The sequence below is a fragment of the Galeopterus variegatus genome, unplaced genomic scaffold, assembly GCF_000696425.1.
Source record: "Galeopterus variegatus unplaced genomic scaffold, G_variegatus-3.0.2 Scaffold1291, whole genome shotgun sequence".
In the NCBI taxonomy this organism is placed as follows: Eukaryota; Metazoa; Chordata; class Mammalia; order Dermoptera; family Cynocephalidae; genus Galeopterus; species Galeopterus variegatus.
The window spans coordinates 11,213-20,994 of NW_007727402.1; positions in this window are offsets into that span (position 1 = coordinate 11,213).

Here is a 9,782-nt window from a genome sequence, read left to right on the forward strand (position 1 = left end):
TTCTGGAGTGTGCCATAAAGAGAAAGATGAGAAAAGGGCAGTCCAGGAAGAAGTAAAAGAATGAATAAAGCCGTACAAATTAGAAAATAGTTGGGAATGTCAGGGGAACTTACAAAATTTAGCATTTGGAACATAGGGTACAAGGTAGGAAGAGATGAGAAACAGAGACAAAATGTCTCCTACAGTCTGTATGTTATCATAAGAGCCACAGAAAGCCACTAAAGGCTTTTAAGCAGAGGAGTGATTTGAGCAGTAGTGTAGAGCAAACGGCAGTAAAGTCTGGCCCTGTTTTTGTATGGCCCACTCTCCAAGAATAGTTTTTATATTTTTTAAGTGATTGGAAAAACAAATATTTGGAATTTTTTTTTTTTTTTAAATAGGCTTTGGGTCAAAGTGGAAATCACAGAAAATTAAAAAATATTTTGAATTGAACAAAAATGAAAACACTCCCTTTCAATACTTACGGTATTACAGCTAAAGCAGTGTTTAGAGGAATACACTTAGAATTATTAAATGCTTATATTTCAAAAAAAGTTCTCAAAATCAATGATCTAAGCTTCCACCTTAAGAAAATAGAAAATGAAAGACAAATTAAACCCAAAGCAAGCAGAAGAAAGGAAAAATAAAGGTAAGTAGGAATAAAAAAACACGGTAGGGAAATCAATGAAACTAAAAATTGGTCCTTTGAAATGATTAATAAAATTGATGAACCTCTAGCCAAAATGACCATGAAAAGAGGAAAGAAGATAAAAATTACAGTATCAGGAATAAAAGAGGGAAAATCACTACAAATTCTTCAAGCATTAGAAGGAGTGTAGGGGATTATTATTAAAATTGTTACTTTCATTAATTTGACAATTTAGATTAAATGAACAAATTCCTTTGAAGACAGAAACTACCAGAGTTTTCTCAGGAAGAAATAGGTAATCGAAATACCGCTATATTTAAGAGTAAAAAAAATTGAATTCATAATTTATAATGTTCCCACAAAGAAAAATAAAGGTCCACATGATTTTACTGCTGAATTCTATCAAACGTATATGGAAGAAATAATACCAATTGTATGCAAACTCTTCCAGGAAATCAAAGATAATGGGGTACTTTCCAACTCATTTTATGACATGATTGTTAATCTGATGTTAAAACCAGATAAAGACAGTGTAAGAAAACTACAGCCTAATACCTCTCATAAACGTGGATCAAACAAACCCTAACAAAATATTAACAGATTGAATTCAGCAGTATTTAAAATATTTATGACCAAGTGGTGTTTATTCTGGAAATGCAAGACTGATTTAATATTCAAAATCAATGTATGTAATGTACCATATCAATGGGCTAAGGAAGAAAAGCTATATGATGATCTTAATAGATGCATAAAAAGCATTTGATAAAATCCAGCGTCCATTCATAATTAAAAAATCTCTCAGCAAACTAGAAGAAACTTCTTCAACTTGATAAATGACCTGTATGAAAAACCTACAGTTAATATCATACTTAATGGTGAAAGATTGAATGCTTTCCACCTAAGGTTCAGTACAAGCCAAGGAAATCCACTTTCGCCACTCTTATTCAACACTATTCTTAAGGTCCTGGCTATTACAAAACAGCAAGAAAAAGGCGTATAATATGTACAGATTGAAAAAGAAATAGACCTACTGGATTCTCATATGATATGATTAGCTATATAGAAATCACTGTATTGAGAAAATTATACAACTTTAATATAGGGCATAAAAACATGAAAAGAAGACCTAATGAAAGATGGCAACTTATTACCATATTCCAGGATACAAAGACTCAATATTATAAAGGTGTTAATTCTCAAATTGACTTATTGATTCAGCATAATTTCAGTCAAAAGCCTACATGGTATTTGTGTGTGTGTGGTGTTAAAGCAAGCTGAATCTAAAATGTATATGGAGGAATAGAGGGGCAAAAAGAGTCAATGTGCTCCTGAAATACAAGGTAAATAGCATTTGCCATGCCAGTTATCAAGATTTATTGTAAAGAGCTTTTTATAAAGACAATATGGAATTCACCCAAGGAAACAATTGAGACACTGGAAACAAATCCTCACATAAATGGAGCTTTGATATTATAATGGAGATGGTATAAAAGATCTTTGGGAAAGAAGGGAATGTTTAATAAGTAGTCCTGGGACAGCTATTTATTTTTATGAAGAAAAATGAAAGGGATTCCTGTATTGCACCACATACAAAAATCAATTCCAAATGGATTAAAGACTGCAATATTAACGGCACAACTTTTTAGAAGAAGAAAAAATGAAAGAATATCTTTCATGTGTTGGAATGTGGAAGGATTTCTTAATCAAGATGTAATTGCTAAATTTAAATATTGAATATATCAACCACATAAGAGAAACATGTTTGTTTCTATGAAATGGCACAGTAAAGAATTAGAAAAGACAAACTATAAACTGGGAGTGGTATGTGTTACACAAATAACTGACAAAAGATTAGTATACTCTTACAAATCTACAAGAAAAAGTCAACTCGTTAAAATAAATGGACATAAAACATAATAGTAATTTCACAGAAGAAGACAAATGGCCCAAAGACATATGAAAATAAGTGCAATCTCATCACAAATCAAGGAAATGCAAAGTAAGACTTCAGTGACATACTTATGTTTGCTAGATTTGCATAAATCAAGAAGCCTAAGAATAACAAGTGATAGAGATATAATGTGAATCTACAGGAACTCATATTTACTACTAGATGGATTAGAAAAAAACACTTTGAAAACAATTTGGCATTATTCTGTTAAGTCGAACATTCATAGACTTCGATTCAGCTGTTCTACTCTGCTGTATATCTTAGAACATTAAACATGTTATCAGATGACATGTGCTAAGAATATTCACAGCTTCATTGTTGATAGTAGCTAACAGCTGAAAACAACTAAAGTGTCCCATCAGTTGGAGAAAAGATATGTGTATTGCGATATATTCATATAAAGGTATGTTATATGGCAATGAAAATGAATGAATTTCATTGGGATGACATGTATAGAACAGTGTGTGAAACTGCCAGTCCCAGAAGTCTGCACGTATAAAGAGAAAGCAGTGTGGTACAGAGATTGCCTGGGGGTTGAGATTTGGCTCTACCACTTAGTAGATATGTGCCCTTACATAAGTCATTTGCCCTCTCTACTCCTTAGTTTTCTCATCTGTCAAACGATGGTGATTGTGAGGGTGAAATGATTTAATATGTACCTATAAAACAGTGTGGTGCTATGCAAGTATAAGTATTTCTATTACTCTGAATTCTGTTGCTATTGGGGAAGTTTTCTTTTTACTCTTTACTTTTTATTGTTATTTTTAGATCATGTTCTATCACTCCCCCTCTCTCAATAGATCTAATATATGGTCATTGTTGCTAATTGGAAAATAAGGGAAAATATAAAGAATTAAATAATCATAATTGTTCAATTGAGGCAGTTCTTACTGTGGCTTCTGTTCTTTGCAAGATGCCAGGTATGCTAGTGCCTAGGCAAGAAAATTGCTGTTCTTTTTTTTTCATGCAAGTCTATGTAGGAGTAGTTTAATTGCTTGGGCCTTATATCTATTATACTGAACTTTGCAAATAAACCTATATAGTATTGTATTAGTATGAAATTGTCCAATAAGAATTGCTATGAGCAGTGCCCAAAACATGAATTAAAATAAGAAAAAGCAGCTTATTAATTTTCCAGTTCCTTTAAGCTTTTAGCATGTGGGCAAATGCTAATTTTCATGATGGATTTATGCACAAATATTACAGAAAGCAACAAAAGTTGTAGACAGCCACAAGTAGAGAGCAATTTACCCACTAGTTAGTGATATGCCCTCATTTAGACCCATTATTTCATTTTACCCTGAGGTTAGAGGAGAAGCAGTTATACATTATCTATCACCAGAAGGAATTTAGGTAATCTAATTAATGGTGCTTAATCATTTGAGGATCCTCTTGGTACTGGCTGCTGTTGGTGGTGGTTTGGTGACTCTACAAGAGTTAAGAGTATTCATTATAATCCCCTCAGAATCTTTATAGGTCAGTGTGTGGTTTTGTATGTGACCATACAATACAAACACAATGCAAATTGATTAGGCAAATCTTGCAGCAATATCTATAATCTATAAAGCATTGGAGAATTGCTAGAAGCAAAGGAATTAACAAATATGGATCTTGCAGAGTCAGGTGATAAATAATTGAAGAGAAAATCTACAAAGTTCATGACATATATAGATAGGTCAAAGAGCATAATTTGATGATTAAAGGATTAATTGAGGTCTTCGGGAAAAATGATGAAAACCACAAATATTTTTGCAACCATACCTTTTCTTATGATCATATGAAAAATTAGGTCTGAACAGAAGAATGTCATATTATTATTTTAGTAGCAATTTTTAATATAATGAGATATACATACAGATGAGTATGTAAAATATGAGTATAGTTTAAAGAATAACTATTCCCAGGTTGGGAAATATAGCATTGCCAGCACGCTAGAAGCCTACCGGGTACCTTTATCCACCCCTTTCTACCTTCAGAAGTAACTGTTATCATTTGTCCTGATCTTTTCCTTGCCTTTTTTTTTTTTCATCATCTGCATAAGCTTCACCAAGTAATATTTAATTTTGCCATTTAAAAATTTTATATAAATGCAATTGTGTGTGTATATCACATTTGTGATATTCATTCTTATGTGTCATGAAACTGTAGTTCTTTAATTTTCAGACCTATGTAGTATTCCTGTAAAAATGAAGGAATAAATACTTGTATTATTTAGACACAATTGATACTTTATATTATTTTAAGATCCTAAAAATATTTTTTTCACTCAACAAATACTTTGTGAGTGGCTACTGTATTACGTGCTTTTTGTCCATTTGTTTGTTTTTGTTTTTAGCTGCATCTAACAAAAGAACCAAATAAACATAGCTTAAACAATAACAAGCTCATTATTTCAGAATATTTGACTTCATAAAATCTTAATTTCCTTGTCTCAAAAGCACCATGAAACGTTTAAAAGGAAAGTCCTAACTTGAGGGAAATGTTTGGAACATTCCTTATTATAGAAAGCACTTACACAAATTGATAAGATAAACACTTAAAACCCAGTGTAAAATGGAGAGGAAAGAAGAGACATTTCATGAAGAAATATAGAAACTGGTATATAGGAAAAATGTTAAATTGCACTGAGGTCTTTAAATTTATAATAGAAATTAATTGCTTAGATGACACTGTTTTTCTATATCTGTTTGTGGAACCCAGTGATTTTCAGGCGGTTTTATTTTGTCAGAAGGTTAGTTTAAGAATCTACAAAGTCAAAGTCAAGTTCTGGCAATTTTTTATTTTCTTGCATTAGCAATTCTAATACGGCATGATTTACTATGTCATCATAGAAAGACAGCATTAGTGTACATGGCAGAGTAAAATTAAACACATGCTCACAATCAAATTAATGTATTTCATCTGTCTTCAACTAATAACAATCTGTCATGTTATCTATCTGAATAGGGGCATAAACAGTTTATTTTGTGTTTGGAGTAACTTCCTGGAGGTAGTTAATGTGACAAGTAGTTTGTTTGAATTGAGTATAACCAGATCAACACTCTAGATGTTTCCTTGATAACCTAAAAATTACTGTGAAAATCTGTACAAGTGCTATATTTATATTTTGCTTTTACTCCTTTTAAGTTAGACAGTGACATTTTTTACAGTCGTTTCTCTGAGAATATTCTGTTCCTGCCATTATATATGAACTGAAGAGCAAAAATAGTTTATACTTTTAATAAAGCTTTCTTTACATTGACAGGGAGTTGACATTAATAATATAATTAATTAGCATCATATAATAGTTTCCCTTTTTTACAAACATGAGGTAACATTCTGGTTTGAATGAAAAAAGTCGTTCATTATAGAATGTATTCTTACAGCATGTTGAAAAATATTTGGGAAAATAGGAACAATGTTGTGAAGTCTCAGGCTAATATAAAAATAATATAGATTCTGTTATAACGTGTTTAGAATTTTAAAATTTTCCTCAAAATTTTATATCATTTAGTCTGATGAGTAGCTCTAATTATGGTATATTTGATGTATCTAGTTTTTTAAACTTATTTATTACATTTAATACTGGATCTTTGAAGACTATTCTGTCCATTGTTATCAGTAATCATATAGGTAGATGCAGTGAAGATCCTGAATAAGGAAACCTGAATGCTAGTAAACAAATAGGACTTAAAAAGAGAAGTTGTTATGTACTTGGCTAATTAGCATTAGTGTGTGTGTTTTAGAAGTCAAAATGTATACATAATTTTAGGCACATCTAAATAAAATTTAATTAATTATTAAGGGAATTTTTCTTGTCATGTTTGGGCTAATCATGATGGATCATTTTTAAACACTATGTAATTTCACAACTTGTATGTACAGCTGCAAGTACTTTGTAAAGGACCTTATATAATCAAGTGCTACAGCAAAGCATGTCATATTCTTCTATAATGCTTATAGTTTCAGTTTTGTGATTTATTGTTATTAGTTACTACTTTTAAAGTTCTGACAAGTAAATAACCAGCTATATAATAGTTCACTTTTTCTTATAGTAGTGACCACGTAAAGTTTGTATGTCTTTATTATTAATTAAAATTCTTTTTTTTTTTTTTTTTTTTTTTTTTTTTTTTTTTTGTCTTTTTGTCTTTTTCCATGTCCGGCAACGGATCGCAACCCTCAGTGTTGCCCCCGTACCGGACCGGGGACCGGCAACGGGATCGCAACCCTCGGTGCTGCTCCCGCGCCTCACTCAGCCAGTGAGCGGGAACCGGTCTGTATGTGGGATCCGAACCCTCGGGCGGGAGCGCCGCCACGCTTCCCAAGCGGCGCACCTATCCAGTGCGCCACCGGGCCGGCCCTATTAATTAAAATTCTAAATAAAAGTTAGTCTGGTAAGTAATCATCCCCAGAGCTGATGCCCTTTCTTCTTTGAGAGACTGTAACAGGATTTAAATCATATAACATGGTCCTAATTCTGGTGCTACTGATGACTAACTTTGGGACTTTCGTTAAATCACTCTGAACCTCAGTTTTTTTTTTTAAATAAGTTTTTTTATTTATTAATATTATTATTTTTTTACATTCTAAAATGTTGCAGAGCAGCTGGAGGGGAGGGGAAGAGAGAAAGGGAGAAGAAAACAGGGTGGGACATGGAGGAAGAGGGGGTGTGGTTGAGGCCTGTGACACTCCCTTATTCCTGCAGGGGATACAAGGGGACTTCCAGCAGTGGCTAGGTCATTACTGGGCTGGATGCAGATGTCAGGGGGGTGTGGCTGAAGCCCTTGGCACCTCACTGCCCCAGCTTGGGAGAACAGGGGGCTTCCAGTGGTGGCTTGGTGGTGGTTGGCGCTGGGCTGGTTGCGGGTGTCAAGGGGCATGGCTGAGGCCCCTGGCCCTCCCTGCTCCTTGGCTTGGGAGCCCAGGGGGTTGCCAGTAATTCTAGGTTTTATAGGTGTTCTTTGGTGATGTAAGACCTTTACTAGTTAATGTCAAACTTTGTTTCTGATCCGTGGGTATTTTGTTTTTTCTTTCAGTTCTGTGTTGGATTATTTACTGTTCCCACCACTTAAACTCTGCACTAGAACTAATTTATTTTCCTTTGTTTACTTCTAAAATGGAGGAACTTCCTGTGGGGACTGGCACTTGAGCCCTGTATTTGAGCTAAATTGCTGTTTTGCTGCTGATTCCCTGGGGAAGGCTTTTTGTGCAGCTCAGATTTTGATTGCTTACCTTGTATGTACTTCTGGGTCTTGCACGTTCCAGTACATCTGGGTTGTTTGGAAGCTCTGGTCTGGGCTTGAGACTTTTCAGCAAACTGCACTCCCTGTAGATCTGTATTTCTGACCAGTTTGCACTGAGTGGTCCTGCGCTGATTGAGGGGCAGATCAGCTGTCCATGTTGTGCCCCAGCGTTCCCCCAATGGGCCCGTCTCCCCACTGCCCACACTCCAAACACTTCCCATGGGATGGGCCTTGTACTTGTCCCTTGCAATGACTCACCAGCCTGAGTGGATCCTTTTTTCAGTTGTTTTGGCTCCTCGCTCCTATGTGGGTCCATGGCCACCCTGTTGGTGGTCTTGCCGGCCTGAGGCCCAAGGCCCTCTTCTCCCCTGCTGCCTCCAAGCAACTTCATCTGAAGGGCACAGCTGCTGCTTTTGCCAGCTCTTGTTTCTGTGCTTACCAGCTCCAGCCTTGAAGTGTCCAGGATTTGAAATGGTGGGAGTTATCCTTTCTTTCTCTCATCGTGGCTTCTCTCACCTTCATGAACTCCATAGGTCTCTCCTCCTCCTCACCTGAGCTCTAGCAGCCTTAGCTTGTCTATTGTTGCTTTTTAATAGTTGTAAATTGGTTGATTTGTGGGAGAGAATGACACTGGGGACCATCTGTTCTGCCATCTTGACTGGAAGGCTGAACCTCAGTTTTTTGTATTTGAAATTAGAATAATGCTTACCTATTCACTGAGGTTGTTATGAGGCTCCAAAGTTTGTAAATTTTGAAACAGAGGTTTTGCTGCCTTTCTTTTTGCCCTCCAATATCCTTTCTCTTTGTAGCAGAAAGAGTAATTTTTTTCAAAATGCAAAGATCATATTGTGCCATTGGTTACAACCTTCCAGTGACTTCCCATTGCTGTATTTGAATAATAACCTCATTATATTACAGATCTCCATTCTTGCTCATCACACTTCTTTGTTTTCCTCAATCTTTTTTTTCTTCCAGGTTTCTGTTCTTGTTGTCTTAGTGACTGAAACATTTTTTTCCTTCAACTTTTTCTTGACTTGTTTAGCTTATTCTTATCCTTTAGCTCTCAGATCAAAGAGGACTTCCATGGCTTCCCTGTATAATATTGTCATAACTGCCATACTGGTTCTTGTCCCTCTCTCCCACTCTGTTACTTTACATACTTTTTATCTGGTCACCTATTTTCCCTCCCCATTTCAGATTATGATAATTGTTTTAATTGCCTCATTTATTTAAGCATTTACTTGTTTATTATTCTTTTCTCCTTACTAATGTGAAGGTAAGGATTATGTGTCTTCTGTTCCCCAATTTATTATTTGACACATATAATAAGTGCTCATGTTTGCTTAATAAATTATTTGAAGGTGTTGCTTTACCTCTTTTAAAGAAGTCATGAAGCTATCTTTTTCTGTAACCTGTGATCTTCATAGCTATATAGTTAATCTGAATCCTCCTTAGGGTAATTAATGTGTAGGACTGTAATGACTTTTAGAAGGAAGAAGAATCAGCTGCATGTGTGTAAGTATAAAACTTGCCATTTTCTAAAAGTTATGTTATAGATAATGGTAATTATGTATACAGTATAGCTGAACTGAAAAATGTTGTATTCATGAAATCTATAGGAGTACAATATTTTTTATCATTTGTAGTTTTCTTTTGAGTACTTTCTGAATTTACGAAAAAGGAGTTGTCATTCTGTGTAGTCAGTGGAGGTGCTTTGACTCTAACAGTGAAGGCTCTCTAATATATGTCACCAATAAGGATTTTCTTTTTGTGCTGGCTGGTACAGGGATCCAAACCCTTGACCTTGGTGTTATCAGCACTGTGTTCCCCAAGTGAGCTAACAGCCAGCCTTTGGGCTTATATTTTTTTGCTCAGGTAGACTGGAATGTGTGAGGTAAGATGGGTGAAAAGTGTAGCTGCATAGCTGATTACCTTTGTGCATATAAACTTCTAAGTGTCGCATACCAGACAATCATGTGTA